Source organism: Sorex fumeus, unplaced genomic scaffold (assembly GCF_029834395.1).
Source record: "Sorex fumeus unplaced genomic scaffold, SorFum_2.1 ptg000102l, whole genome shotgun sequence".
Lineage (NCBI taxonomy): Eukaryota > Metazoa > Chordata > Mammalia > Eulipotyphla > Soricidae > Sorex > Sorex fumeus.
Genome location: NW_026606159.1, coordinates 684,674 through 712,137, shown reverse-complemented (window position 1 = coordinate 712,137; position 27,464 = coordinate 684,674).

Here is a 27,464-nt window from a genome sequence, read left to right as displayed (position 1 = left end):
TTCAGAACTCGCGCTAATTCTACAAAATCCCTTCCTGGATAATTGCCAGGGAAGGAAGACTTCTAATTCCTTGTGTGAACCCTGCATTGTCCCCTGCTAGCAAAGCCCCTCAAAGGCGTTATAAAGACCTTGAAGAACGAGGTCCTGGCCAGTCCCAGGTGACCCTGAAAGGGAAATTGCAGAGGGTTAAAATCCAGGTCAGTGTTCTATTGTTCCAAGAGAGGGGATCACTGGGTCAAATCTGGGCCCCAGAATTCGCTCACATGATACCAGCTTTGTGACTTCCAAATCGCCCAACCTCGTTGACCCTCGGTTTCTTTCTCTGGCAAATCAAGGCTAAGTAGTAGCACCTAGAGGCGTGGTTGAGGGCGAAGATTAAGTTAGCTACTAGGCCGGGCCATTTTCTTAACCCGTGCCTGCAGCGTAATACAGTTCGATAACTATTAACTGTAACAAGATAATGTTCTTGTTAAGATAAAGGAGGCTTACGTCCTGTGTGGTGGGAATAAATGTTTGCAGCTGGTAGTTATTCTGTGATCAATGAAGCCATTTCAAAATTATTGTTTTTCTTTGCATCTGAAGGAAGAATGAGAATCCTCTGTGATCACATAACTTCTATAACGATATAACTTGGCCCTTCCTTAGGAAACTGTGCCTGTGCCCGCTTGGGGCTTTGGGGTTTGTGTTTGCGTTTTGGAAGAAGGGGGAAGTGGTTTGGGGTTCTGGGCTCAGGTGCACATGCTTCCCAGTTTTCTGTTCCCTTGCTAGCTGGGGACCCCGCTGGGTACAGCACTGCCACAGCCCCGGGTCAAGCATCCGGGAAAGTCCTGCTGGCTCCCGATGCTCAGTCTCCATCCCACAGTCCGACGTCCTCCCTGGAGAAAGTGGAAAAGCCTTTTCTCTGAGTCTTTGCTCCCCGTTTGGCAAAGCTCAGACCCCCGGGCCCGGGGAAACCCGCAGAAAGCCCAGCCCATCACCTGTGTCGAGTCGTGTCTCCATCAGACACAGGAGAGCCAAGTCTAATGAGATTCCTGTCCTCACTCTAAACCTTGGAACTGACGCAGTATTTTTTTTAAACTTTAATCAATTAAATTAATTTTTATAGCACAGCGGTAGGGCGCTTGCCTTGCATGCAGCCAGCCCAGCCGAGCCGGGTTCAATTCCTCCGCCCCTCTCAGAGAGCCTGGCAAGCTACTGAGAGTATTCAATATGCCAAACACAGTAACAAGAAGTCTGTCTCACAATGGAGACGTTACTGGGCCCACTTGAGCAAATCGATGAACAACGGGAGGACAGTGCTTGCTTGTTTGTTCGTTTTGTTAAATTTTTTAATTATTTTTTTTACAGATTTATAAACTTTCGTGGTTACGTTTCAGTCATACAATGATCGAGCACCCCTCCTTCCACCAGAGCCCATGCTCCACCACCAACGTTCCCAGTGTCTCTCCTGCCACCCCCACCTCTTCCCATCCCCTGCCTCTGTGGCAGACACGTTCCCTCTTACTTTCTTTCTCCCTATGGGTGTTACGGTTTGCAATACAGGTACCAAGCAGCCATCATGTTTGGTCCATAGTCTACCTTCAGCACGCATCTCCCATACCGAGCGAGCCCTCCAAGCATCATTGACTCGGTGGTCCCTTCTCTATCCCAGCTTCCTTTTCCCTCAGCACGTGAGACCAGCTTCCGAGCCGTGGAGCCGTCCTCCTGGCCCTTATCTCTGCTATCCTTGGGTGTTAGTCTCCTATTATGTGACTGCACTCATTTGTGGAATATAAAGACATGGTCTGTTGTGGGGCTGGAGTGATAGCATAGCGGGTAGGGCGTTTGCCTTGCACGCGGCCAACCCCACGGACCTGAGTTTGATTCCTCTGCCCCTCTGGAGAGCCCAGCAAGCTACCGAGAGTATCTTGCCCACACGGCAAAGCCTGGAAAGCTCCCCATGATGTATTCAATATGCCAAACACAGCAACAACAAAGTCTCACGATGGAGACGTTACTGGGCCCGCTTGAGCAAATTGATGTACAATGGGAGAACAGTGCTACAGGTCTTTTTTTATCTGTGAGAATCTGGATCATGGGGTCCATGCAGGACCTGCCCGAGGAACAGGTGCCAGTGGCCAATGAAGGGGGCGCCTCCTCTTCCGTCTTGGTTCTAGTTTTCATGGCAGGACAGGAGGACTCTGTGTCTGAGGGCAGAGTCGAGGCCCGAGCAAGCAGCCGCTCTGGTTCCTGCACCTCCAGCCAGGGTGGTTCAAAGACCCTCCTGCTTAGTGATGGGCGTCGGCAAAGGGTCTGCTGGTTCTGTTATCTGACAGAGAGTTACTCGGGCCCAGGGTGGTTCCGTGGAAGGGTTCGGGGATATGGTGGGATTGTGCAGTGCTGGGCACCACCCAGGCCATGCTGGGAGAGCTTGGGCCCCTCGGGAACTGCACCCAGCAGTGCTCAGGAGGACCATGTGGTACAGAGCATCAAATCAGGGTTGCCCACCTGCCAGGCAAGTGCGCCCATCACCCTGGCTTCAGCTGTGATTCCTGAGCTGCTGCCCGCAGGGCATTTAGAGAGGGCACAGGAAGCAGAAACCGCTGGGGAGTCGTCTTGGGGTTCAGGTCAGAGTTCAGCGTTCAGTCTTGGGATTCAGGTCGGAATTCAGCGTTCAGTCTTGGGGTTCAGGTCGGAGTTCAGCGTTCAGTCTTGGGGTTGAGGTCAGAGTTCAGCATTCAGTCTTGGGGTTCAGGTCAGAGTTCAGCATTCAGTCTTGGGGTTCAGGTCAGAGTTCAACTTTCAGACCAGCATGGCTGCCAAGAAGCGGGGTCCACCGAGGCTCAGAGAGTCACTTCTCCACAAGGCCAACTGATGACAAGTTCTCCCAGGCCCGACTCTGCGTCCTGTCACCCGCCTGTGGAAAATGCCCCAGGACGCCAGGAAGAGCAGAGGCTGAGGTACCCCCCCTCTGCCATTAGGTGCCAGTAGGAAAAGAACAACAAAACCCAGGTCAGCCCTGAAGCAAGGGTTAGGCAGGTAGGTAGGCATGGTCTTTGTCTCAGCAGCTCCTATGCCCACACCTGCATTCACACTACAAGGTGATTCGTCGCAGCGTTTCAAGGGACAGACCAGGGTTCGAGGGTTGGAGGGGAGGAAAGGGCTGGGACTCAGAGCACCCCATGCCAGGCCGAGCCCCAGATCAGAGCGTGTGCAAGGCCTGAGCCCACGGCGTGGTGATTCCACCCACCAGTCCCTGTTCTGGAACCCGGGTCAGGTGAGGAAGACAGGAAGAGCAGCCCGTCGGGGACCCACGATGTACAGACATCAGGGTCCCCTGATCCCCTCGGGCTTGGAGAGCTCAGCACGCACTCACACTGTGGGCTGATGAGACTCTTTGTCTGTGGCTTTTGAGATAAAACCCTGATTCCCAAAACTGTGCAAAGGCTGCGAACATCCTTCATGATGTGGTCAGTCCCTAGGGGACCCCGTTGGGTCCCTGCCACAGATAGAAGTGGAGAGTCTGGTGGACAGACCGGAAGTGTGGGTGAGCCCTGGGACTCCTGTCTGAGCTGGAGGTGGGCGGTGGGCTGGTAGGCCCCTCAAGGACCGCCACGGGGCTCTCATCTGGTGAGAAGCCTTTCAATGAGTTGGACGAAACCCCCCGCCCCCCAGCAGACGCCAGAGCCTCTGTGTTGCATCAAGGGCCTCGCGGTGCGGTGTGACCTTGGGGCTTTCCGTTACAGAAGTTTCTTCTTCCTCACTCCCCCGATCGATATCATAAATTCAAGTCAATTGCCAATTCCAGGCTCTTAATTCCCTCCCTCCGCTTCCCCCGAGGATCCTTTGTGAAAACCGAGGGCCCCCGCTGAGTCATAGAGAAAAGCCACGGGCCTGGCTGATCCAAGTGCCTCTTTTCCCCTGTGGAAACGCTATTTGGCGGTCTCTCTCTCTCTCATCATCTAATAAACAGCTGATTCCCCCAGGCCCCAGCTCTATGGCAGAGGGCCCTCTCTGCACCCCGGCAGCTCGGCCAGAGGCCCAGGATGGAGACAGGGACCTCCAATGAGCCCACCCTTCGGGGAGAGCTCCCAGCCTGCACCCAAGGTCAAACCCGGGGACGTTCGGCCCAGCTCGGTTCTGATGATGAGAAATAAAATAGATCCCTCCTCCCGCACCCCAGACAGCTCGCCAGCCCCGGCCCTATCTCTGGTAATATCAGGTTTATAAGAACAGTTTCTCACTTTTATTCATTTGAGAATTGAATTAGCTTTCACATTTGCCTCCCCCAGCTTCAAAGAACATGGCCGAGCCATCATTTACCACACTATTAAACCGAGGAGCGTCTTGTCGGTACATCTGATAATTTGATTCTGAGTGATGTTTGTGTTGTTGTTAAGCATTTTCGCGGGCAACAATAACATTCGGAGTGTGTGTCTGGCCTTTTTAACTACCAACTCAAAAGAGATTTCGACAACTGGATGTAATGAAGAGACTAGATTACTTTAAAAGTTATTATGTTTCAACAGGGGGAACTGGATTCAATTTAAAGAGACTCCCAGCTCAGGCCCCAGCGACAGCTTGAGTTTCTTGCCACGAACGGCAGCAAACAGCTGATGGTGGCGCTGCGGAAAATGTTTTCCAGTCTCGCTGGATTAAGAGCGTTGCACGGCGGCTGTCACGTTCCCGATTTAGTTCGACCTTGTAAGTGAGAGGGGACAGGTGCGGGGTCTCCGGCCAGAAAGCTGAGCCCCTAAGCCCCAGCCCCCGCTTCTTGGGCAAGGCATATGTCCAGTGCCTTTATTCACTTCTCAATTTGGTAACAAGCAGGGAAACAGCACTGAGCACTGTCCTCCCGTTGTTCATCGATTCGCTGGAGCGGGCACCAGTAACGTCTCACAACAAATTGTGAGACTTGTTGTTACTGTTTTTGGCATATTGAATACGTCACGGGGAGCTTGCCAGGCTTTGCCATGTGGGCAAGATGCTCTCGGTAGCTTGCCGGGCTCTCCGAAAGAGGCGGAGGAATTGAACCCGGGTCGGCCGACAGGCAAACGCTTTACCCACTGTGTTGTCGCCCCTTGCAAAGCAGGGAAATAAGCACATTTAAAAATGATGCAGTTGTCCAGGGGATGAATTTGCATCGGCTTTCTCAGTCTTGACACCGTTAGGGCTGCATGGTTCTTTGTCAGTGGGGATTATCTGTGTCTTGTTTGTTTGTTGTTTTGGGGACCAGACTCTGGTGCTTAGGGAAGACTCTTGGCTCTGTGCTCGGGGCTCACTCCTGGTGGGGCTCAGAGGACCATATGGGGTGCCTGGGCTCGAACTCAGGTTGGCCGCGTGCAAGGCAAGTGCCCTCCCCACTGTCCTATCTCCCTGGCCCAAGGTTGTGTCCTTATAAACTGGTTTTCAGCTGCCAGTCCACAGACGGGTACAGGTCCACATAAAACATGGACGTCGTTTAACGTATGATATTCCTTTCATGGTACTAGATGATTTTAATGAATACACAGTGCCCTGTTAGAATGCTCTTCCAGTCCCGCCGTTTTGAAAAGTCTTTTGAAAAATACTTTTCCTATTGTCTGAAGGTGGAGAAAGGTTGAAAACCACTATTGGAGGGTGTTTGGCAGAATCCCTGGCCTCTACCCATCAGATGCAAGCAGCTGACCGCTTCCAGAATGGCACTTAAGTGTGCCCAGAAGGGACTGGAGTGAGGGCAGTCAAAATCGCCCTGATGGTGAACCAGGAGTATAAATGAGGTCAAAGTCCTTAGTGCCATGGCCGGAGAGAGCACAGCGGGGAGGACGTTTGCCTTGCATGCAGCTGACCCCAGGTCAATCCCTGGCATCCCATAGGGTCCTCTGAGCACCGCCAGGAGTAATTTCTGAGTGTAGACCCGGGAGTAACCCATGAGCATCACTGGATATGACCCAAAAAGCAAAAAAAAAAAAAAAAAGTCCTTAGTGTCTTCAACGCGTATGACTTGGTGGCTGCTGTCCAGCTGAGCTGTCTCAGACAGACCATTCCTATTCAGATGGGGCGAGTGTCCTGTCCTTGCGTGTCTGCTCTGTTTGTCACCCAGCACTGTCTCTGCCTCTCACTCAGGAGAGCAGGTCGGGAGACAGGGATGCAGGGGGCTTCGATTCAGCCTCCCGGATCGAGTTCTCAGATAGGCAGAGTCACAGTATTCAGGTCACCGGCATCGTTTGCTCAGAGGGGGGTGGTGGCCTTGCATAGGCTAGCGAGGTTGGCCACCGTAGGAAGCCTTTCCTCCGCCCCTCGGTAGCCCCCGAGTGCGTGTTACTGGGCAGATTCCGTGCTGAGGAACCCAGAGAAGAGACGCTGGTGTGTGTGGCAGGATTCCAAGAGAGCAGAGGTGATTGGCGCACAGAAATGAGACTGAAAGAGGGCCCGAGCAAAGCCGCACCCGCACCCCCGGGGGAGGCAGGCGAAGGGTCCTTCCTGAACACGGAGGCTCTGAGTTTTCCCTCCCCAAACTGGTTGTCAGGATTCGCCCCACAGGGAAGCTCTTCCCACCCCCCACAGTCGAGCTCAAGGAGGGGAAGGGGTTCCTAGAACTCTTGCTTGGACTAGAGGTGAATTTGAGCTTCTCGAGACCAAAGGTCTCCGGAGGGAATCGAGGCCACGCAACTGAGTGGACTTGGCTTAGAGTGCAACTCTCTTGAGGGAAAAATAAGCGATTTCTTAAAGAGAGAGAGGGAGGGGATAGAGGGGGGAGGGGAGAGGAAGAAGGAGGGAGAGAGAGAGGGAGGGAAAGGGAGAGAGGGAAAGAGAGAGGAAGAGGGAGGAAGAGAGAGGGAGGGGGAGAGATGGGGTATAGGGGGGAAAGGGAGAGGGAGGGAGGGAGAGAGGGAGGGAGAAAGAGGAAGAGAGGGAGACAGAGAGAGAGAGAGAGTTGAAAGGCACTTGAGGGACCGAGCAGGTCTGTGTGTGGTGTCTGTTTATACACGCATCGGAGATCGGATTTCTCAACAGGAGCCGTCATCAGCCTCAAGTGTCACAAGAACCCTCCAGCCTGTCCATGGGGCTGGGTTCCTCTCTCGAGGGAGGTTTGACTCGAGAAAGTGCGACAGCCTTTGTGTTTGAGCGTGAAATCAGCACCAGGCGGGCAAGCCTGACTCCACACTAGCCCCAGACTTCGACCCGGAGGGCAGGCACGTGCGTGGATGGGTGTCCGGGGCCTGCACAGACGGTTGCCTAAGCAGTGAGATGAGTCAGCGAGTACTCCTGGAGGCAGGACGGTCTTCTCTGCACGTCCTCCCAGGGGACAGTAGTGCTCACTCAGGATTGCGCTTGTCAGCCTTGGCTCTTGTTCTGGAAACTTCCCTGCAACCCTCCCCCCCCCCCACACCCATACAAACACGCACTCCCACATCGCCTATGACATGGTTCAGTTTCCATCAGAGGGACCATGTGTTTTTTTTTTTTAATTTTTATTAGTGAAACACCATGAGGCACAGTTGTAGATTTACAAATTTTTGTGCTTGGGTTTCGATTATACATGATCAAATACCCATCCCTCCACCAGTGCCCATTTCCCACCACCATGGATAATATCCCTCCCACCCCCATCCCCCCATCCCCCCTGTCTCTGTGGCAGGGCAATCCCCTGTGTTCTCTCTCTCCTTTTGGGTGTTGTGGTCTGCAAAAGAGGCATTGAGTGGCAAACATGTTCAGTCCATAGTCTACTTTCGACATGCATCTCCCCTCCTGGGAGGATCAGAGGGACCATGTTTGCCCAGAGCCACTGGTGATGGGTCCAGGATCAGGCAGTGGTCCCAGAAGGAGCCGGTCACAGATGCCCCCCTACCCCAAAGAGGGGCTCATCAGCCAGAAACCGTGCTGTCCTAAGCTAAGCCAAGGAGTCCCCTTTATTAGGACGTGGGGACTGGATGAGGGTCATGAACTCAGTTCCCTTTGGTTAAGTATGGCCTATGAGAAAACTCAGGAATTATCCATCACCATATTTTTTCCTGTGGTTAAAAAAAAAAAAACTCAGGAATTATCCATCACTGAATCTTTTTCCTCTGTGAAAAAACCCAGAAATTATCCATCGCCTTTTTTTTCTTTTTTACCCCCTGTGGTGAGAAAACTCAGGAATTATCTGTCACTGTAATTTTTTTCCTCTGTGAGAAAATTCAGGAATTATCCATCGCCATATTTTTTTTTCCTGTGGTGAGAAAACTCAGGAACTATGAATCACTGAATTTTCTTTCCTCTGTGAAAAACCTCAGGAATTATCCATCGCTGTATTTTTTCCCCGTGATGAGGAAAACTCAGGAATTATCTGTCACCTATTATTTTCCCCTCTGTGAGAAAATTCAGGAATTATCCATTGCCGTAATTTTTTTTTCCTGTGTGAGAAAACTGAGGAATTACCTGTCGCCATATGTTTTTTCCCGCTGTGTAGCCAAAAAGACCCCTGGTGATGATGAGAGAGGAAAAAATAATGAACACGCAGACAGAGACTCCAAGTCACGGGGGTAGGACCCCCCTCCCCCAAGCTGTCTGGAAGCTCTGGTTCAGGCCCACGCCCACCTCATCCCCACTCGATTCCTTCACTCGTTTCTGCCTTCTTCCGGGGGATGAACTATTGGGGGGCGGGGGGCTGATCGTTCCTGTTCCTCCTCAGCACTTCTGTCACTTGCAGTCTGAAGGTCCGAGCTCGGCGCAGAGCTCACCCGGTCCTTCATTTCCTTGGTCGGATCTGTCGCTTATGTGCCTGACACCACACGGACGGCCCGCCCCCGCTCCCCACGCCGTACATCACCAGCACAAGGCTCGGGTCGCTAGTAAAGCCATGTTCTCCCTCAAATCCACTCAATACACCTCCATAAGCCTAATAGATCAGAAGTTGCTTCATAACAAAGCTGCCAATATTCTGGGAGCTGCAGACGGAGAATTTACTGGGGAGAGAGAGTGGGCTATTGACCTGCTACAAATGTTCTGGCCTTGCCATTATTCAAATATTTCTATTGCCGGGAGTTCGGGATTCTCTCTCTCTCTCTCTCTCTCTCTCTCTCTCTCTCTCTCTCTCTCTCTCTCTCTCCCTCTCTCTCCCCACCCATTCTAAAAATGTTCATCTGTAGCTTCTAAACAAATGGGAGCATCTTTCGCCGGAGCTGCCCTCCCTGGACTGTTTTGAATTAATGCTGCATTGTGGAAATGGCTGTTCATGGTAGAACGGTTCATGACAGCAAGTAGCTTAAGCTGGTGATTAATCCACATGGCCTGGATGCCTCCATTCAGAACAAGCAACAGCAGCCTCTACTCACTCCAACCCCTTTCCTGGGCGCGGTCCGAAGACTCCCTCATTTGATCCCCTTAGGGGCCTGAGCGATGGATAGTACAACACTTGCACCATGGGTGCAGCCCCACAAACCATGAAACAAAACCCCCAAACACCCCTCATTTGATCCCCAGACCACCCAGGGGTGTGTCGGTCTCTCTGGTGGGTCAGTGGCACTACCAGGGCATCAGTGGCCCAGAATCTGAGAGTAGAAATCCCCACCCTGCATCCCCAGGCCTGGATCTGGCAACCCAAGAAACCAGGAGCACCTCTCCATCTTGGGGGGTGTCGTTCTGACGCATTGGGTCCACGGAACCGGCAGGAGAGCAGGTGTGGCCATCCTCCCAACCCTACCCGTTGCATCCAGGCAGGGAAGGAGAACAGCCCCCCGGGGAAGGGTGATTATGTGCAGCCGTATGTAAAGATAAGACAAAGACAGCCAACGGGATGAGGAGAAAGACCCAGGGGCTCCCGGCTGTGTCTGGGCTCGTCCTCACTGTCTCCTCCTCCTCACTGGCCATCAGCAGTATCTCCCAGAGCCTGGGGAGACAGAGCTTGGAGCAGAGCCTTAACCCAGGGTCCAACAGCTGCTTCCTGGATTGCCCGCACTGCTCAGTTCCCGGCTGAGGCTGTGTTTGCCCCAGAGAGACTGAGCACCCGAGTCTGTCCTCAGCCAGGGGCAGAACCAAACAGGTTGACTGTCCAGCCGGCAGGCTGCCCCCAAGGGGGTTCCACTGAGACACAGGAGGGGGCGCCGAGCTCAGATCCCCTGCTTGGAACATTTCTGATGCAACAGGAAGTCCAGGGGTGCTCTCCCAGGCGTGCTCCAGCTCAGAGCTTGTTGCCTGGCTTAGCGGTGGCTGCAGGAGACAGGGAGTATGTTCGGAACCTTCCATTATTTTCTACACCCCAACACAATAAGTCGACGAGGAAATCGAATTGTGTCTCGTTTTGGCTTTCTTAGCCAAAAAAGTTCAGGGTCCCATCACCTGGACATGGGACAAGCCGGACCCCACAGCCTTGGTGGGGGTCCATGCGCCGGGTCTACGCCTGGCCCCGTGGGGCTGGTGACCCCCCCCCCACCGCTGTGGCTAGTAACCTAGTCCTGTCTTTGCTTGCAAATATTTCTCACCGTTCCACGGCCTCCTCTGTTCCCTTGAAAAGAAAAGAAAGAAATACCGTACCTTGGCACGGCAGATCCTTGGGCAGATCCCCAAGCCTTCTCTTCCCAATTCTCTCGAGCCCAAAGAGTCCACACCGGTACCTTGGGGCCCCACACAGTGTCCAGCACCATAAATGACATAAAACTCCAAGACATTAACTACCCCCAAATTCCTTTAGCTGTTTCGGTGTTTGTTTGTTTGCTTTTAATTTTCTTTTGTAGATCAAGGGTTCCATGGCCTGTAGAAACAGTTCTACAGAGACTCAAAGCAGTGAATGGGTTCAGGGGGCTAGGGGCGGAGGGAGTGAGGGGATTCTTTTGTGGGGTTGGGGCTTCACCAGGGAGCAATGCAAACCACAGGTGACAACAGCATCCTCTGAGGTCATTAAGTACCATTGGTCCAGGTGATGGTTGGGTTGATGGTCGACCAGTTCTGCTACTGTCAGAGCCTAAAAAAGCTTGGGGCCAGGGAGAGGTGGGACAGGGGGTGGGTGTGTGACATGCATGTGGCCGCCCCAGTTTGATCTGTTGCCCCCACATCGTCGCCTGAGCACTTCTGAGGTAGCCCAAGGAATCCAGGTACCACAGGGTCCCAGCAGCACACGCCATGGGCCTTCATGTGAAACCACTGGTCTAGTTGGCCAGGAAATGTGGCAAGGGCCACCAGGGCTCCTGAGTGTCAGTTGGGAGCTTTGCCCCCCACACCCCATCACCCCAAAAAGGAGCAGCAACAAGCTCGATAACTGCTCATTTAAATGACCTTGTTGAAAAGTCCATTTTCAAAGTCAGCCAATCACACCACGTCTAACCGCTTCCTCACCTACAGAGGGAGATGTCCGTGACTCCACCTCCCTGCCGTGGACTCCATGCCACGTTGCATTGAGGAAATGTTTTCCGAAGTTCTGGGCAGAGTCTGGCCTGGTGGGTGTCAGCCCCTTTTCCTCCTCTGCCCTCTGAGTCCTGCTCCTCCATGATTCCGTCCCAGTGGGCTGGATCCTGGGAATGTCATGGGGATGTTTGCAGGGATGAGTGACCACCAAGTCTCTGAGCTCTCCCGACCCTGAACTGAAGAATGTTCTGGCTCTCTGCTCTCCTCCCAGATTCTCCCTGGAGGGAGGCCCACGGGTCCAGGAGGCAGAGGTGAGAGGTGGGGGGAGTAGATTCTTTTCCTCCCACTCCGAAGACTCTGCCAAGAAATCGTGATGGAGGGGTGCAGACCGGGGATGAATTGGCAGCCTCCAAAGTCAATCCCTGCTTCCAGGCTCCCTGAGAGTGAGTGATTAATGGCAGGATGGCTCGCCGAAATGGGCTGATGAATTGGGACCTCGGATGGCCACAATAAAGATTGCACTGCTCTTAGGAGCCCAGATTAGATTTTTCTGGATGGCACCAGGCTACAATCATCTTGTTATGTCAGCTTGTTTATTGTTCTGGGTTCTGCCTTACTTCTGAGTGCAGGGTGCATACAAAGTATGTCTGCTGTGAGCACCGAAACCATTAGGGGGAGCATTTCATCCCCCAACCCCCCAATTAGCAGAATAGGTCACCCTCAGGGGATGGTTACCCCATATTGTTCGGGAATACCATATCATGGGCAGAAATTTCACACCTAGTAAATTACTAATGAAAATGTCATTTTCCTGCTGAGTTTACCCAACATTCTGTTTATCTTGCCACCTCCGTTAGAGAGGGAATTGCTGTTGGATTTACTACAAAAGAACAGAATTGATTTTTAATTAGGGTTTCCAGCACCAAAGGTTACGGGTAGTTCGATGGGAGCAAGCGAAGACTTTGTCTCTTAGGGTCGCCCCACCCCTCATCACCCCCTTAGCACATTTTGGGGCCAGAGAGGCCGACGCAGAGAAGGCTGGCTGGTTAACCCTTTGTGTTGGCATTGGGAGAAGGAAGAGGAAGAGATTTCTCTCTGCCTTTGCCTCTCTCCCTCTGCAGACCAGGGTGTCAGAGTGTCAGAGTAGAACAGATTGCTTTGGTTTGTGTAACAAGGGTTGCTAAAATTGCAATCTCACCTTCGCCGACGATTCGGGAAGTGCTGCTCTAAGCTCGTGCGGGCATTTCCTACACAGGCAATTACAGGAGATAGATTAGAGTGTCCAGAAGAATCATAACTTCCCTCTGCCTGATTTATAAGCCGTAGCCTTCGTTTTTCATAATACCATTTATAACATCAACCCCACCGAGACAGCTGTCGTGGGAGCCGCTTTCTCCGAACCTTATGTCGAGCTTCAGCTGACCCCGGAGATGGAGTCCAGAGTCCAGCCAAGGAAGTGACCTGAGCTCGGGTTCTGGGGTCAGACTCGGGGATGAGTCCCGGTTCTGTCCCTCAGGCACTGTGTCGGGTGGGCTGGCAACCTCACCTCTCGGAACATCTGCTTCCTCTTCTAGAAAAACAGGGACCCATACTTCCTGCCCAGGCTGCATGCGGGGAATGAATGCACACCAGACAGAGTTAGAGTTCAGGACTGCTGAGGAGAGAGTGGGATGCAGGGTTGGGAGCGAGACCCCAAACTTGAACGGGGACTGTGTCCCAAACCGGTCTCCCTAACCCCCTGGGGCTGGTATGAAGTCACTGGCCTGGCCCTGCATATAGCTTCCATTGTAGGAGAAGCTAGTTCTTCTTCTCCAAATTTCCCCCTTCTTCTCTTGCCTTTCATGTTTCCTTACTCTTTCCCGTGGCCAGCCTGGGTGCTCGCAAGGCTCTTATCTGCCCGTCCTTCCTCACCCCTTGAAGCCTGGGTCCTCATGACCTCTCCTTGTCGTCCCCCGCCGAGAGTGAGAGAGCAAAGAAAACAGAGGCCTTGGCGTGGGGCTTTGAGGCGTCTCAATGCCCAGTGCCCGGGGGACAGCAGGGAGGCCGGAGGCCAGGGGTGGGATGTAACCCCACCACATGATCCTTTGTCTGCTCGCCCCTCCAAAGCCACAGCCGGCCACCGATCTGTTCTTTCTGCTTTAAACAAAGGCGATTATTGGAAGGAAGGACACGAGTGTCTCGGAGAGGTATTTTGGTGCTAAAGGATGTCTTAAAATAGCCTCTGGGTGCTTGCTGCCGGGGCAGGAAGGATCTGAAGGAGAGAATATTAAGTCTGGAAAAGTCAAAATGATGGCATGATGGCTCATGGGCAGTGAAGATGGAGGGGATGCCCCGAAGGGGAGGTGGTCAACCTCCTAAAAGGACAGTCACGGCACTCGCCAGCAGCTGGAGCCCCTTAGGCAATGGGAGAAGAAAAGGGGATGCTCGCTTGGGTCACTCCCCCGCAAAAGGGGGCTCAAGACCCCCCACGAGAGTGCCAGGGTTCTGAACCCAGATGCTGGGTTTTCTGTCTCTACAGCCATCCTGGGATTCCCAGTTGCCCTGGAAGTGTTCCAGGACCCAAAAATCTTTTGGGGTGGTGCTCAGGGCTTACTCACAGCTTTAACACTCAGAGATCACTCTTGGGGGGCTGAGGGAGACCATACAAGGTGATGGGGATCGAACCCAGGTTAAACACATGAAAGGCAAAATGCTTTATCTGCTGGACTCTCACTCCAGCCCCTGGGCACGCCAGGCTTCAGTCTAGACTCAGAGGAAGGGAGTCACACAGTCGACCTCATCACGAGCAACTTAGAACCCCCCAGTGACCTTGCCTGTCTCCAGATTCCATCCTGAGAGTCTTCCTCTCTCCTTGGGCATCCACAGGCGTTTCTTTGGTGGCCTCTTGTTGTCATAGTCCAGACTTTGCCCTGTTCCATGTCACTATCAAAGCCACTGAAGAGAGATCCAGGGCTGGACAGACAGTACCAGGGGTTAAGGCACTTGCCCTTTGGTCATGGCGGGCCCTAGTTTGATTCCTGAAACCACATGGTCCCCCCACCCCCAAGCATCAGCAGGAGTGAGCCTTAAGCACAGAGCCAGTATCGATGGGCGTGAACCCAAACCCTCCCCCGCAAAGAGCCAACGATTAGCAGCTGTAGCGATAGCACAGAGGGTAGAGCGTTTGCCTTGCACGCGGCCGACCCAGGTTCGATTCCCAGCATCCCATAGGGTCCCCCAGGCACCGCCAGGAGTCATTCCTGAGTGCAGAGCCAGGAGGAACCCCTGAGCAACTCTGCGTGTGACCCAAAAAAGCAAAAAAAAAAAAAGGGAGCAACTATTAGAAAAAACGAAAAGCCGTCTGTAGCTCAGAGACCAGAAAAAGAGAGAAAAAGAGAGCCTGCTTTGGCCTGTGAGGCTCCATGAGCACACCTCCACCCCACCAGGTTTTCCATTTCTGCTGCTGGTTTGACCCTGGTCTACTCAGGTCATGCCTGACCTCCAGCTAAACCCTCCAGCCACAAAAGCAACGCCAAGACCCCCTCCACGGACCCTGGGTGAGCGCCAAAGGGTTAACCAGAGGAACCCTCCTTGGACAGGGAGAGGGTTATGAGTATTTCCCGGTGATCCTGTAGAACCAGGAAGACTGGGGACGGGGGTGCACAGGGACCCACATCCTCCGGGGTCCTGCCCGTGAGTCACTGAAACGAGGTCATGTTTCACAGTGAGGGTGATGCCTGTGGGTTGGTGCGGAGGGTGGCTGGCATGGTGATTTGTGGCAGGGAACTAGACCCGCTATTGCTATATCCATGTTCGTGTCCGGCGCAGATACAAGCTACATCCATCCATGGGGCAAGATAAGCCTCCTTAATACTGGGCTGATTTCTCTTCCAAGACAAATCACCCGCTACCAAGCCCCAGAGAAGTCGGGACTTCCCCGACGAAACAGCAAGCAGCCAGCGTCATGCCTGCCTCCGCGGGAGAAGAAGGGCTGGGAAGGGACACATCACAGTGCTGTTCATCTGGAACCGTTTGTCAAGTGCTGGGACAAAGTGAACCCCCGGCACTCAGACGGGAATGGGCCCCCAGCTGGGGAGGGATGGAAGAGGCTCTCGGGAAGGAGCTAGTTCCTCCCTCCCCTTCCTTTGGTGGACGCTGTGGCTTTGATGTGTTTTTGTGGTACTTGCTGGAGGTCACGGGTCTGAATGCAGGGCCAGGTTGGCCACAGTGCTCACGGAGGCTGCGCCCTTTAGTCATGGAACTCACATCTGTTCTGGTGGTCATGCCCCTTGGGGAGTGCTCTCTGGGGCTCACACAGTGCGCACTTGGGGGTGTGCTCCTGGCCCAGGAGGGAGTGTTTGTTGGAGTTGTGCTGCTGTTCAGGAGAGGCGCGTACGTCCTTGGCAGTGAGCAGAGATCACACATGCTGTTGTGGAGCGGAGGGCCCCAGGGCGAAGAGCAGCCAACACCCCTCATTGGTACATGTGGGCGATGCCAGGGATCTAACCCACGGCTTCCCACCCACCCTCCAGAGAGGAGCCATTAGTCCTGGTGGGGCAAAAGGCAGAGCTGAGGGGCCAGAGTGATAGCACAGCGGGGAGGGCGTTTGCCTTGCATGCGGCCGACCCGGGTTCGATCCCCAACATCCCATAGGGTCCCCCAAGCACCGCCAGGAGTGACTCCTGAGTGCAGAGCCAGGACGAACCCCTGAGCATCGCCGGGTGTGACCCAAAAAGAAAAAAAATTGGCAGAGCTGGGCAGATCAGGACAGAGACTCACAGGTGACAACCCAAGAAGACCCAGCAGATGAGAAAGAAACAGTTGCGGGGTAGAAAGTGTCCAAACCTTGGTGTGTGGATTGGGGTGGGGATGACAGAGGGGCAGTAGCCGAAAATCGGGCTGTTTTCTGGGCTTGGAGGCCATGAGGAGTCCCTGTGAGACCTCAGCAGGAGAATACACAGAGGCGTGTTCCTGGGACTCAGAGGGCAGCCCAGGATGTGGCACCATTGTGTCCTCGGCCCCATCGGAATGAAGGTCAGACTCCTGGACAGGCATCCCGAGGCCCTTGGCAACTGCCCCTTTCTCTGCCTGTTCCGTCTCCCCCTCCTCCTTCCCTCTCTGTCTCAAATGCCAGCCACGCAGCTCACTGTGGGGGCTGGTTTTCTGTGTCTGTCGCTAGCGCCTCACCAGTCAGTCCAAAGCGTGACATAGAAACGTGTTGTTTCCCCCTGGCCCTCGATGCTGAGGGCGGCCCAGTGAGGTCCGTGTTGCTCAGAGATCTCCTGGGATTGTAGTCATGCTTCCAGCTGGGGGGGGGGGGGGTTGGTCCCTGAAAGTCTGACTGGATCCGAGGAGGTGTCACCCTAGGGCCACTGGCTAGAGAACATCCATCCTCATCATGCATGCCTCTCACAGGGCTGTGGGCTTGTTCTCCTGAGCCAACATATTGTTCCAGAACATGCAACTGATGATCAAGACAAAAGAAGAGACCCAGATGATTCCTCTAATTCTGTTCCCCTCTGTGCCTTTTATTAGGAACAAGTCCCTGAGTTCACCCCATATCCAAGAAGTTCAGAATTAGATTACAACTCCTTAAAGGCATGGCACTGGCACACATCAAAAAGAACAAGAACAACCTGTGCTGGCGTGGATGTGGGGAGAAAGGGACTCTCATTGTTGGTAGGGATGTCGACTGTCCAGCCTTTTTGGAAAACAGTATGGGCATTCCTCAAACACTAGAAATTGAGCTTCCATATGACCCCACAATGTATCTTCTGGGAATATATCCTGGGGGTTCAAAAAGCATAGTAGAAATGATATATGGACCTATATGTTCATTTAAGCACTGTTCACAATAGACAGACTCTGGAAACAACCTGATTGCCTGATAACAGATGACTGGTTAAAGAAACATTGGTATGTCTACACAATGGAATACTATGCAGCAGTTAGGAAAGAAGAAGCCGTGAAATTTGCTGATAAGTGGGTGGTCATGGAGAGTATCATGCTAAGTGAAATGAGTCAGAGAGAGGGACATGCATAGAAGGAATGCACGCATTTGTGGAATATAAAACAAGATAATATGTTGGCGCGGATGTGGCGAGAAAGGGACCCTCCTTCATTGCTGATGGGAATGCCAACTGGTTCCGCCCTTTTGGAAAACAGTATGGACGATTCTCAAAAAATTAGAAATTGAGGGGCTGGAGCAATGGCACAGCAGGGAGGGCGTTTGCCTTGCATGTGGCCGACCCAGGTTTGATCCTGAGCACCCCATATGGTCCCCTGAGCACCGCCAGGACTAACCTCTGTGCATTGCTGGGTATGACCCCAAAATAAAAAATAATAATAATAAATAAAGTTAAAAATATATATATTTAGAAATTGAGCTCCCACTTGACCCAGCAATACCACCCCTGGGAATATATCCCAGAGAGGCAAAAAAGTATAGTCGAAGTGACATCTGCACTTGTGTGTTCATTGCAGCACTCTTTACAATAGCCAGAATCTGGAAAAAAAAACCTGAGTGCCCGAGAACAGATGACTGGTTAAAGAAACTTTGGTACATCTACACAATGGAGTACTATGTAGCTGTTAGAAAAGACGAAGTCATGAAATCTATATACAAGTGGTACTACATGAAAAGTATCATGCTAAGCGAAATGAGTCAGAAAGAGAAGGACAGACATAGAAAGGTTGCATTCATCTGGGAACATAAAGCAACACAATAGGAGACTAACACCCAAGAATGGCCGAGATTAGTACCAGGAATTTTACTCCATGACTTGGAGGCCAACCACACATGCTAGGGGAACAGGGAGCTCAGATAGAGAAGGGAGCACCAAATAAAGGGTGTTGGGAGGACCCTCCCAGGATGGGAGATGCGTGCTGAGAGTAGACTATAGACTGAACATGATTGCCACTCAATGCCTCTTTTGCAAACCATAGCACCCAAAAGGAGAGAGAGAACAAAAGGGAAGGCCCTGCCACAGAGGCAGGGTGGGACAGGGAGGCTGGGGGGTGGGAGGGATACTGGGATCAGTGTTGGTGGAGAATGGGCATTGTGGAGGGATGGATGTTCGATCGTAGTATAATTGAAACCCAAGCACAAAAATTTGTAAGTCTACAACTGTACCTCATGGTGTTTCACTAATAAAATTTTTTTTAAAAATTAAAAAAAAAGAAGCTCCTAAAAAAAAGAATATCAGGAAATTTGAATGATCTGTATACTACCAGATTGAGTGCCAATAACACTATGAATTGTATGCTAACTCAGATACCAGGTAATTTTGACAAAATAACTTGGCTGCCAAAGAATATGCCAATTATCAATATCAATAAAGTAGATGGCAGTTTTGAAAAAAAAACACATGAGACTAAAATCTAAAGACAGTAGAAACAGCAGCCAGGAAGATTGCTCCATAGCTGGAAGCCTGTCTCATGAGCTGGGGGAGAAGGCACCTGGAATAGGGGAGGGATCGCTGACTCAATGATGGTTGGAGGGATCGTTCGGGGTGGGAGATGAGTGCTGAAAGTAGATAGAGGACCAAAGGTGATAGCCGCTCAGTATCTATATTGCAAACCATAATGCCCAAAAGGAGAGAGAGAGAGTACGGGGGAAACTGTCTGCCATGGAGGAAGGGGGAGGGGTGGGATGGGGGGGGATACTGGGAACATTGGTGGTAGAGAATGTGCACTGGTGGAGGGATGGGTGTTGGATCATTGTATGACTGAAACTCAAACATGAAAGCTTTTTAGCTGTATCTCATGGTGGGGATTCAATAAAAAAAACCTACTTAAAAAAAGCATATATACAATGGAATATAAAATTAGGAATCAATGAGTGACTAGGTACGGGAAATATAGCCATTCCCAAATGAAGAAATTATTGCTCAAAAAAAGTAACAAAGGCATGGCCAAGATTGTGTGGACCCACGACTGTAAGATCACACACACTTTCAGGTGACATTCCTTGTTGGAAGCAAGTAGTTCTCACCTGAGGACAAACGTGCCCTCGTCCCCAACGTTCCCCCTGGGAACAGTTGTCAATGTCTGGGAATACTTGGGGTCTTCACAAGTGGAACAGAGTGTGCCTGGCAGCTGCGGGTGCCCTCAAATGCACCCCCAGTATTTTATGATTTCTATACACTTCCAGCATTTCTTGGCGCCTGGTCCCCTCACCTGGAAGCCTCACCTAGCTTCACTCTGACCATCACCTCTTCTTATCGGACCCATCTGAACAGTGGGGCTAATCTCTCTGTTTTAAGATCAGATGATGAATAACTGAGCAACCCAAATTTCCCTTTGCTGTACCCCCCATCCTACTCCTAGGTCCTAGGGACTGGGATGTGGTCCTTATTTATTATTATTTTTTAATCTGTGCTGGGGCTGAGATCTCCAAGCCTGCTCAGATCGGGGCTGAGCATCCTCCACCCAGATCCTCCAAATTCCAGTAGGCGGGGGTCACACCCACCAACTGGCCCCCTGGCGCCGTGTAATCCCATCAACGGCCAAGACCCAGAGACTATAAAACCCAGCTCCCGGAAGCTTATTGTCATTTTATTATCACATCTTATCATCTCATTCCTACTTTGGACAACCTGGCAGGCTACCAAATGTAACCTGCCCACACGGAAGAGTCTGGCAAACTCCCCGTGGCGTACCCAATGTGCCAAATACCAGTAACAATGATGGGTCTCTTTCTCCTAACCCTGAAAGAGCCTTGAATATGGCACTTTTTAAAAAATCTCAGGGCTAGGACGAAGGAGACGTTACTGGGGCCTGCTCGAGGCAATCGACGAATAACAGGATGGTCGTCGTCGTGGTGAATGTGTGCTGGGGGGAGGGGAGGCTGACCGTTGCTCTCCCCCAGCCATGGTCAGTGAAAACAGCACCGTGAAGGGAAGTCACATGCATCTTGTAAACCCAGGGAAGGTCGGTGGCGAGTGACATGTTTCTGGTAGATGGATGAGCTCCATCCACTGCTTTCCAATGGCAGGTCCAGAGAAATGGCACCTGTGTGCTTCTGGGTGACGTGAGATTCAATCCTTTCCTAAGCAAACGGAACCTATAAACCTCAATTTGGCTACTCTGCTGTTCCGGCCTAACACTGCTCAGTGTCCTGAGACGCGACTCTTCAGAAATCTATTATGTGACAAGCTGAGTGGTTTATGACACAAATATTGTATTTTGCACACTTCATTTGCAGTTAAATTATTGAACATCTGACAACACAGGCCATGTTCTGTTTCTTAGTGCAGATCCATTAGGAGGGTTTTTTCCCCTCCCCTTTTGGTTGTTGCTGGTAAATTAGAACTGTAACATTTCCCCAACGTGGAGAGTGAATTTATTTTGCAATGATTAAAAATCATTTTGTAATTAGATTGGAATGAATCAGGAGTTATTGGAAAAGTCAAGCCTTTGTGTTTGGCTTCAGAAGGATCCATTCCGACGCTTATGTTTTGATGGTGTTTGCTGCTGTGTCACTTGGCTGTTTCATCAGAGGGGAAATTAAGGCCGAGGGAGAAGTTGCTGTGGGGAAATGAGCCCCAGGAACTGAATCTCCAGGAAGGTCTTCATTTTCATGTATGCTCTGAGATCTGTTTGTCATGGGTTGTGTATGTTTTTATTTTTTCAAACCTTGGATTTCCTCATCCTCTCAGTGTTTAGCCTGCTTGTGTCCAACAGCTGCAACTCAGACATCAACGTCCGTGTGGTAGAGGCAGTTAGAGAGAAGGAGAGAAAGGATCATGGTGCCTTAGGTACTGGTGGGGACTGCAGGAAATTGGGATGGAGATGAGCGGTCTGCCTGGATGACAACTCCCCACACCTACAGATCTTTCTAGCAGAATTCAGGAACCCAATCTGGCCAAAGTTTCTACCATTTCCCAAGAAGCCCAAAACAGATTTTCCCAAGAAATGAAAATGTAGATGTAACATCTAGGGATTCATAGCACTGTAGAACTGTCCTTCCGAGTGGGCACCAGTAACATCTCCAATGTGAGACTTGTTACCCTTTTTGGCATATCGAATACGCCACCGTGAGCTTGCCAGGCTCTGCCTTGTGGGCGGGATACTCTCGGTAGCTTGTCGGGTTCTCCAAGAGGGGTGGAGGAATCGAATCTGGGCCAGCCGCATGCAAGGCAAATGCCCTACCCGCTATGCTATCACTCTAGCCCATCTAGAGATTCATACCAAACTGCAAATGGTGAATACAGAATTTATCTTACAAACAGAACTATTTGGTTCAAACAAAGCATCTATTGTTCTAATATTGTCCAAAGTTTTTGGTGTGTAGGTTTCCAGCGTCCTCTGCCTGTTCCAGGCAGACTATAGGCAATGCCTCATTCCATGCTGCGAACATTGAAGAGAGTGATACTAGTCCAGAATGGCTGGGTGTTTATCAGAGAAAGAACTGGAACAGCCTGTAAACAGAGTCACCAATTGCACCATCAGTTTGTGAGTCCACCGCAACTGCCCTTGGGAAAGCCCGTGAACCTCTCCGTCTCCATGGGGTTGATGACCAACACAAAGTGTCGGTCTTGTGTGTCTCGTAGCTGTAAGACATGGGGCTTCTTCCTTCGTGCTCGGTTCCAGCGCTGGCTGGATCTGGTAGATCTTCTGGATGCTGCTGGTGTTTCTGAAAAGGAAGCGAAGCGGGGGTCTCCTGCTCAAGGCAGCCCCTCAGGTCTGACCCTCTGCATTGCCGCTTACGTGTGGCTGCTGCTGAGCGTGGCAATGACTTGCCTTTCTCGATTGCTTTTCAAATGGGGAAGAATAAGTCCATTGTTTGGGTGCTGAGATGCTCCGGGCCTGTCGACCAACCCTTGATTGACGAAGACGTGAAGAGGAGCATACACCTTGAGCCTCTGACATCAGCCCATGGCTTTGCCACCTCAGTGCTGGTATCAGGACCAAGGGTAAAAACCAGAATCCTCTACTTGGAATCCTGGGATGTCTACTGATGATCCTTGGGATAAATGTTGACGATTTAGGGCAGTATCTGTGGTCCCTCCTGTCCTTCTTCTGGAGCTTCGTTCTCTGCTTCTTCCTGTCTTAATCCCCCCAGTTCCCAACCCTAGATGTCCAGGACGCTAAGGCACCTTTGGGATCTGGCCCTCTGCCTGAAACGCTATGCCCAGACAGCCAACCCCCATGTGTGGCTGGTGATTGATGATTTCTTTCCTGGATCTCAGGAACAAGCTAATCCTATTTCCTAGCCCCTGTTCATCATCATACTTGGTCACTGGAAGTTCTCTTGTCTGATCTTCTTATCCATTTATTATCTCCCGTCCACTAAGTCCCCCACAGGACGTGCTCTCTCTCTCTCTCTCTCTCTCTCTCTCTTCTTTTTAAAATTTCTTTTTATTAAATCACTGTGAGATACACAGTTACAAAGTTGTCCATGATTGACTGGGTTTTAGTCATACAACTTCCAACATCCATCCTTTCACCAGTGAATGTTTCCCAACACCAATGTTCCCACTTTCTCTCCATCCACTACCCCCCACTGTCAGTCCACTCTAAAGCAGACACTTCTTCTCTCACTCTTCTTCTTCTCTCACTCGCTCTGTCTCTGTGTCTCTGTTCCTCTCTGTATCTCTGTCTCTGCTCTCTCACTCTCTTTTTATCTCACTCTCTGTCTCTCTGTCTCTCTGTCTCTCTCACTCTCTCCATCTCTGTCTCTATCTCTGTCTCTCTGCATCTCTATCTCCCCTTTGGGGCAAAATATAAGGTTTGCAGTACAGGCACTTGTAAGATTATCATGTCTATCCCTATTCCTCCTTTCAGCACTCAGTTCTTGTCCAGAGTGATCATTTCCAACTATCATTGTCATAGTGGTCCCTTCTCTGTCCTAACTGCCCTCTCCCCCAACCCTCACTTGTGACAAGCTTCCACCCATGAGCCTGTCCTCCTGGCCCTCCTTTCTGTCGTCCGTGGGTAACGGCCTCATACTGAGCCTTCTCTCTCTGACGGGCTCTCTCTTGTGCTCGATGTGTGTCATATGAGTGACTGCAATTGTGTCTTTCATTAGCATAAGTAGACAATTTTATACACCTCATGCTGGTGCTCTTTCCACTTAACCCTGTTTCAAGCTCTGTACGTGTTTCTTCTATAGTTTTCACTTGTGACTTCTCCACACCCTGTGATTTTCTGTCTGTGGCATGAGTTTGTCACCTTTCATTCATTCAGTCTCCTCAGGATACCTTCCGTGGGGGAGGTATCCTGGATCTCCCTCCAGCTTCTTGATATTACAAACTATAGTTGTTGCTTTGGAATCACTTGGTGGGGGGAGGAGAGGAGGATGAGGAGAAGGAAGAGGAGGAGGAGGAGGACGAGGAGCAGTAACAACAACAACAACCTGGGCGGGCCCCAGCTTCTCCCTGGATCACTCCTTCCCATGGTTTTGTCTGTGCCCGCCATGCGGAAGAGATGGCACTTTTCCGGGTCTCTCTCTGGGCATCCTCCTGACTGAGGGTCGGCGTGCTGGTGGGTAGGCATGGCTCATTTCCCCCCTTTGCATTCCCCCCTGTAGTTTAAAGAGCACAAGCTTCATCTGCTGTATCGCTCTTGGGCTTTCTCCATCTCTGAACCATCTGTTCATGGGTTCTCTTTTTATTTGTTTGTTTTACATGTTGACGCTTTTCAGTGGGCATCTTGCCTTTGATTTGTAATTTACAGGAGCTCTTGGTATCTCTCCTCTGGGCGCTCCTTTTGGGTTTGGAATGCTGTGTTGCCTCCCTGGGGTCTGTCCTTGGACCCCCGGTGCTTAGACCAGTCAACTCCACTCATCCATCAGCGAGTGCGGCTCCCCTTCCTCCGCGAGGCATGGGGCGAGCCCCTGGAACTCTGCCGTCTGCCTTGAGTGTACCTGGAGCACACTCCTTACATCATATCCCTCCCTGTCTTTGAGGCCATGAACCCAGCCCCCTGTCTGGCTCCCCAGAGTGAGTTGGTGCTCCCTGAAGCCCTCAATCCCTTCTCCGTCCTGGAGAGTCTGTTTCCAGGGCACAGAATGAAGAACCAGGGCCAGTACTAATGATGGAATCCGTGAGGTCAGCCCCTTGGTTCAAGACGCCCGGTACACTGAACCCCAATCTGTGGATATCACAGGCAATGGCCCAGGCCACCATCCCCGCAACAGCCCCCACTGGAGGTCAGGCAGGCGAGGAGACCCAGAGGGTTACACTCTGTCACAGGGAGGATGAGTACCTTGGGCATCGGACTGGTACCCAGCCCCATTACTCCCACTGCCAAAGGAGGGTTGCAAACATTCTTGTGCAAGGCAGAGTTCAGCTGCCCTCAAATATGTCTTTTCTTTCTTTCTTTCTTTCTTTCTTTCTTTCTTTCTTTCTTTGTTTTTAGTTGTTGTTGTTTGGCTTTTTGAGTCACACCCGGTGATGCACAGAGGTTCCTCCTGGCTCTTCACTCAGGAATTACTCCTGGCGGTGCTTGGGGAACCATACAGGATACTGGGAATTGAACCTGGGTCAGCCACGTGCAAGGCAAATGCCCTACCTGCTATACTATCGCTCCAGCCCTAATCTTTTTATTTTTCTAATGTGACTACGAGACTGACACACACACAGCTCCCCCCGCCTTGCCACCACCTGTTTCTAAGTCCCAGGAGCACCTGGTCCTTGGATCAATTCCTGCCCCCTCTGAACAGCCATTCACCTTCAAGGCAAACGTAAGTGGCAGGGAGCTTGTCTACAAGTTTCTCTCTGGATGCCAGAGACTAGGACAGCGAGCCAGGCACTTGCCTTGCACACAGCTGGCCTGGGTTCGATCCCTGGTGCCCTGTGTGGGCCCCTGAGCCCCACCAAGAGTGACCCTTGAGTGCAGAGCCAGGAGGAACTGAGCACAGCTAGGCGTGGCCGCAAAACAAAACCAAACCAAAAAAGTTCCCATTCTCGTTCAAATCCCTGGAGAATTCCCCACGCTCCCCAGGAGTCCTCGCCCTTTCTGGGATTAGAACACTTTGCCCAGCTCTGCCGTCCCTGCCCAACCATGCCCACTCTGGGCACCAGCCAAATCCAACCAGCCGGTGCCTGCAGAAGTGGCCCCTGACCAGGCCGCACCAGGAAACGTTTCTTGCTCTTTTCCTGACGCTCCCTAGAGTGTCTCCTCATCTGTTCTATTCCAGGTCCCCAGATTTTAAGCAATTTGGGGCTACAGCTCCCCTTGGGCCTTTGAGGAAAACTATCCCCCATCCATGCCTATTATTTAAAAAAAGGGCAAAAACACTCCCCCAAAATCTAAGTGTATCAATTCCATGCTGCTTGTCCGTGGTGTTCCCTGGGATGCTGTGAGCAGTGCTGAAGACTCAGTGCCCAGTAGAAGACCATCCTGTGCTGTCCTTCACTGCCCGCTGGTCACAGGGCGCCTCCTTCCCCCTCTCAGCTCATGTCCTCCCTTGCCAAGGCGGCAGCAGGAACTGGGCCTGGCTTCAGGGAGTCTGGCTTGCTCCCCACACAGCCCAGCAGGGGCAGACAGAAGGCGTGTGTGTGTGTGTGTGTGTGTGTGTGTGTGTGTGTGTGTGTGTGTTTGCGCGTGTGTATGTGTTTGTCCACGTGCATGAGCATGTGTGTGCACACGTGTGTGTCTGTGTGTCTGTGTGTCTGTGTGTGTATGTGTCAGGATAGTGATCCCTGTCCTGGGTGAAAAGGCTGAGCCTGGCCCAATCAACAGAAGCGTTTGGAGGAAATGACACTTGGAGGGCACTCAAAAGCACCTGGAAAGAGTAAGTTTTGTTCTGTTTGGGTTTTTTGGGTCACGCCCAGCGTTGCTTAGGATCTCCTCCTGGCTCTGCACCCAGGAAGCACTCCTAGCGGTGTGGGGTAGGAGACAGCTATATAAGATGCTGGGGCTTGAACCCAGGCCAGATGCATGCAAGGCAAGTGCCCTACCTGCTTTGCTATCTCTCTGGCCACACACACACACACACACACACACACACACACACACACGGGCCTTCTGTCTGCCCCTGCTGGGCAGTTTGGGGAGCAAGCCAGGGAATGGTGATTTTTTTTTTTAATTTGGGGACTTGGATCAAGAACTGAATTCTGCAGCCGTGTTTTTCAACCTGGAGTCCTCAGGCAAACCCAGAGCAGCCCCAGGATATTCCAAGGGGACCCGGCTGGAAAGTGCATCAACAGTGGGGGAGTGGAATGAGACTGGGGCAGACAACGGGTAGGAAAGAAGATCCGAAGGCACCCTGAGGGCAGAAGGCTGGGAAAGACAGGGGTTAGGGAAGCCCCAAGCCCCTCCTCTGTCACCCTCGGGAAGCATCTTTCCGCCCCCCAGCACCGAAATGCCTCATTGTGTAGCCGTCAGTGACATAGCACCTGCCCTCACTGCAGCCCCTCGAGGCGCCTGATTGGGGTGAGGGGCACAGCCCATGCGAGATAACTCCGCCCCTCTCTTTCCGTGCCCATGAACTGGGCCCCTCAGAATGCCAGCTCCAATCCTGAGACGATTTCCGGCTCTGACCCAGTGCCAGCCATTTCTACCACTCTGGCTTTGAAATAGAAGCTTCTTTCCTCTGCCCCCTCCTCACCGCCCCCACCACCAGAAGAGCCAGCTCGGGTCAGGGGTGGGGTGGGGGCTTGCTTTCCCTTCCAGCTTGTTATCTAAGCGGTCTGCTCACTTCTCTCCTCCCTGGCTTCCGGGGCGCCGCGTCCGCGCAGGCAGATATCGACCCTGCTATTTCTTTGGAGCCAGGGACACTTTATTCTTCTGCAACTTGTACAGACCTGGGCTTGGCTCCCGTCCACAGCCAGACCTAGAAATTATAACACATTACCAAGGAGGTATTCATTTCCTGGTATTATTCTAAAAAGACTTCTGGGGCTCAAGAGATTTCGAGCCTTGCATTTGAGGAAGACGCCCCGTAGGTGCTATAAAAGCTGGTGGAGGTAATATTTAAGGTGATTTCCCCCCCTAAGTCTTTAATAATCTTTCAGAGGTTCAATTATTTACAGTGCTAGCGTCAGGTGGGCAGTGATGCACCGTCCAATGACAGGGCAATGGCAGAAGGGGAAGGAAGTCGTTTGCAAATCTCCCGGCTGGGGGTAGGAAAAAAAAACACCCAGACACCAAGTCTGAGGCCTGTGTGAGGGTCCAGGTGATGGTTATTGATTTAAGAAATATATAGAATGCCAAGGGAAAACGTGCTGCCCTTGAGGGTAATATTCAGACTATGCCAT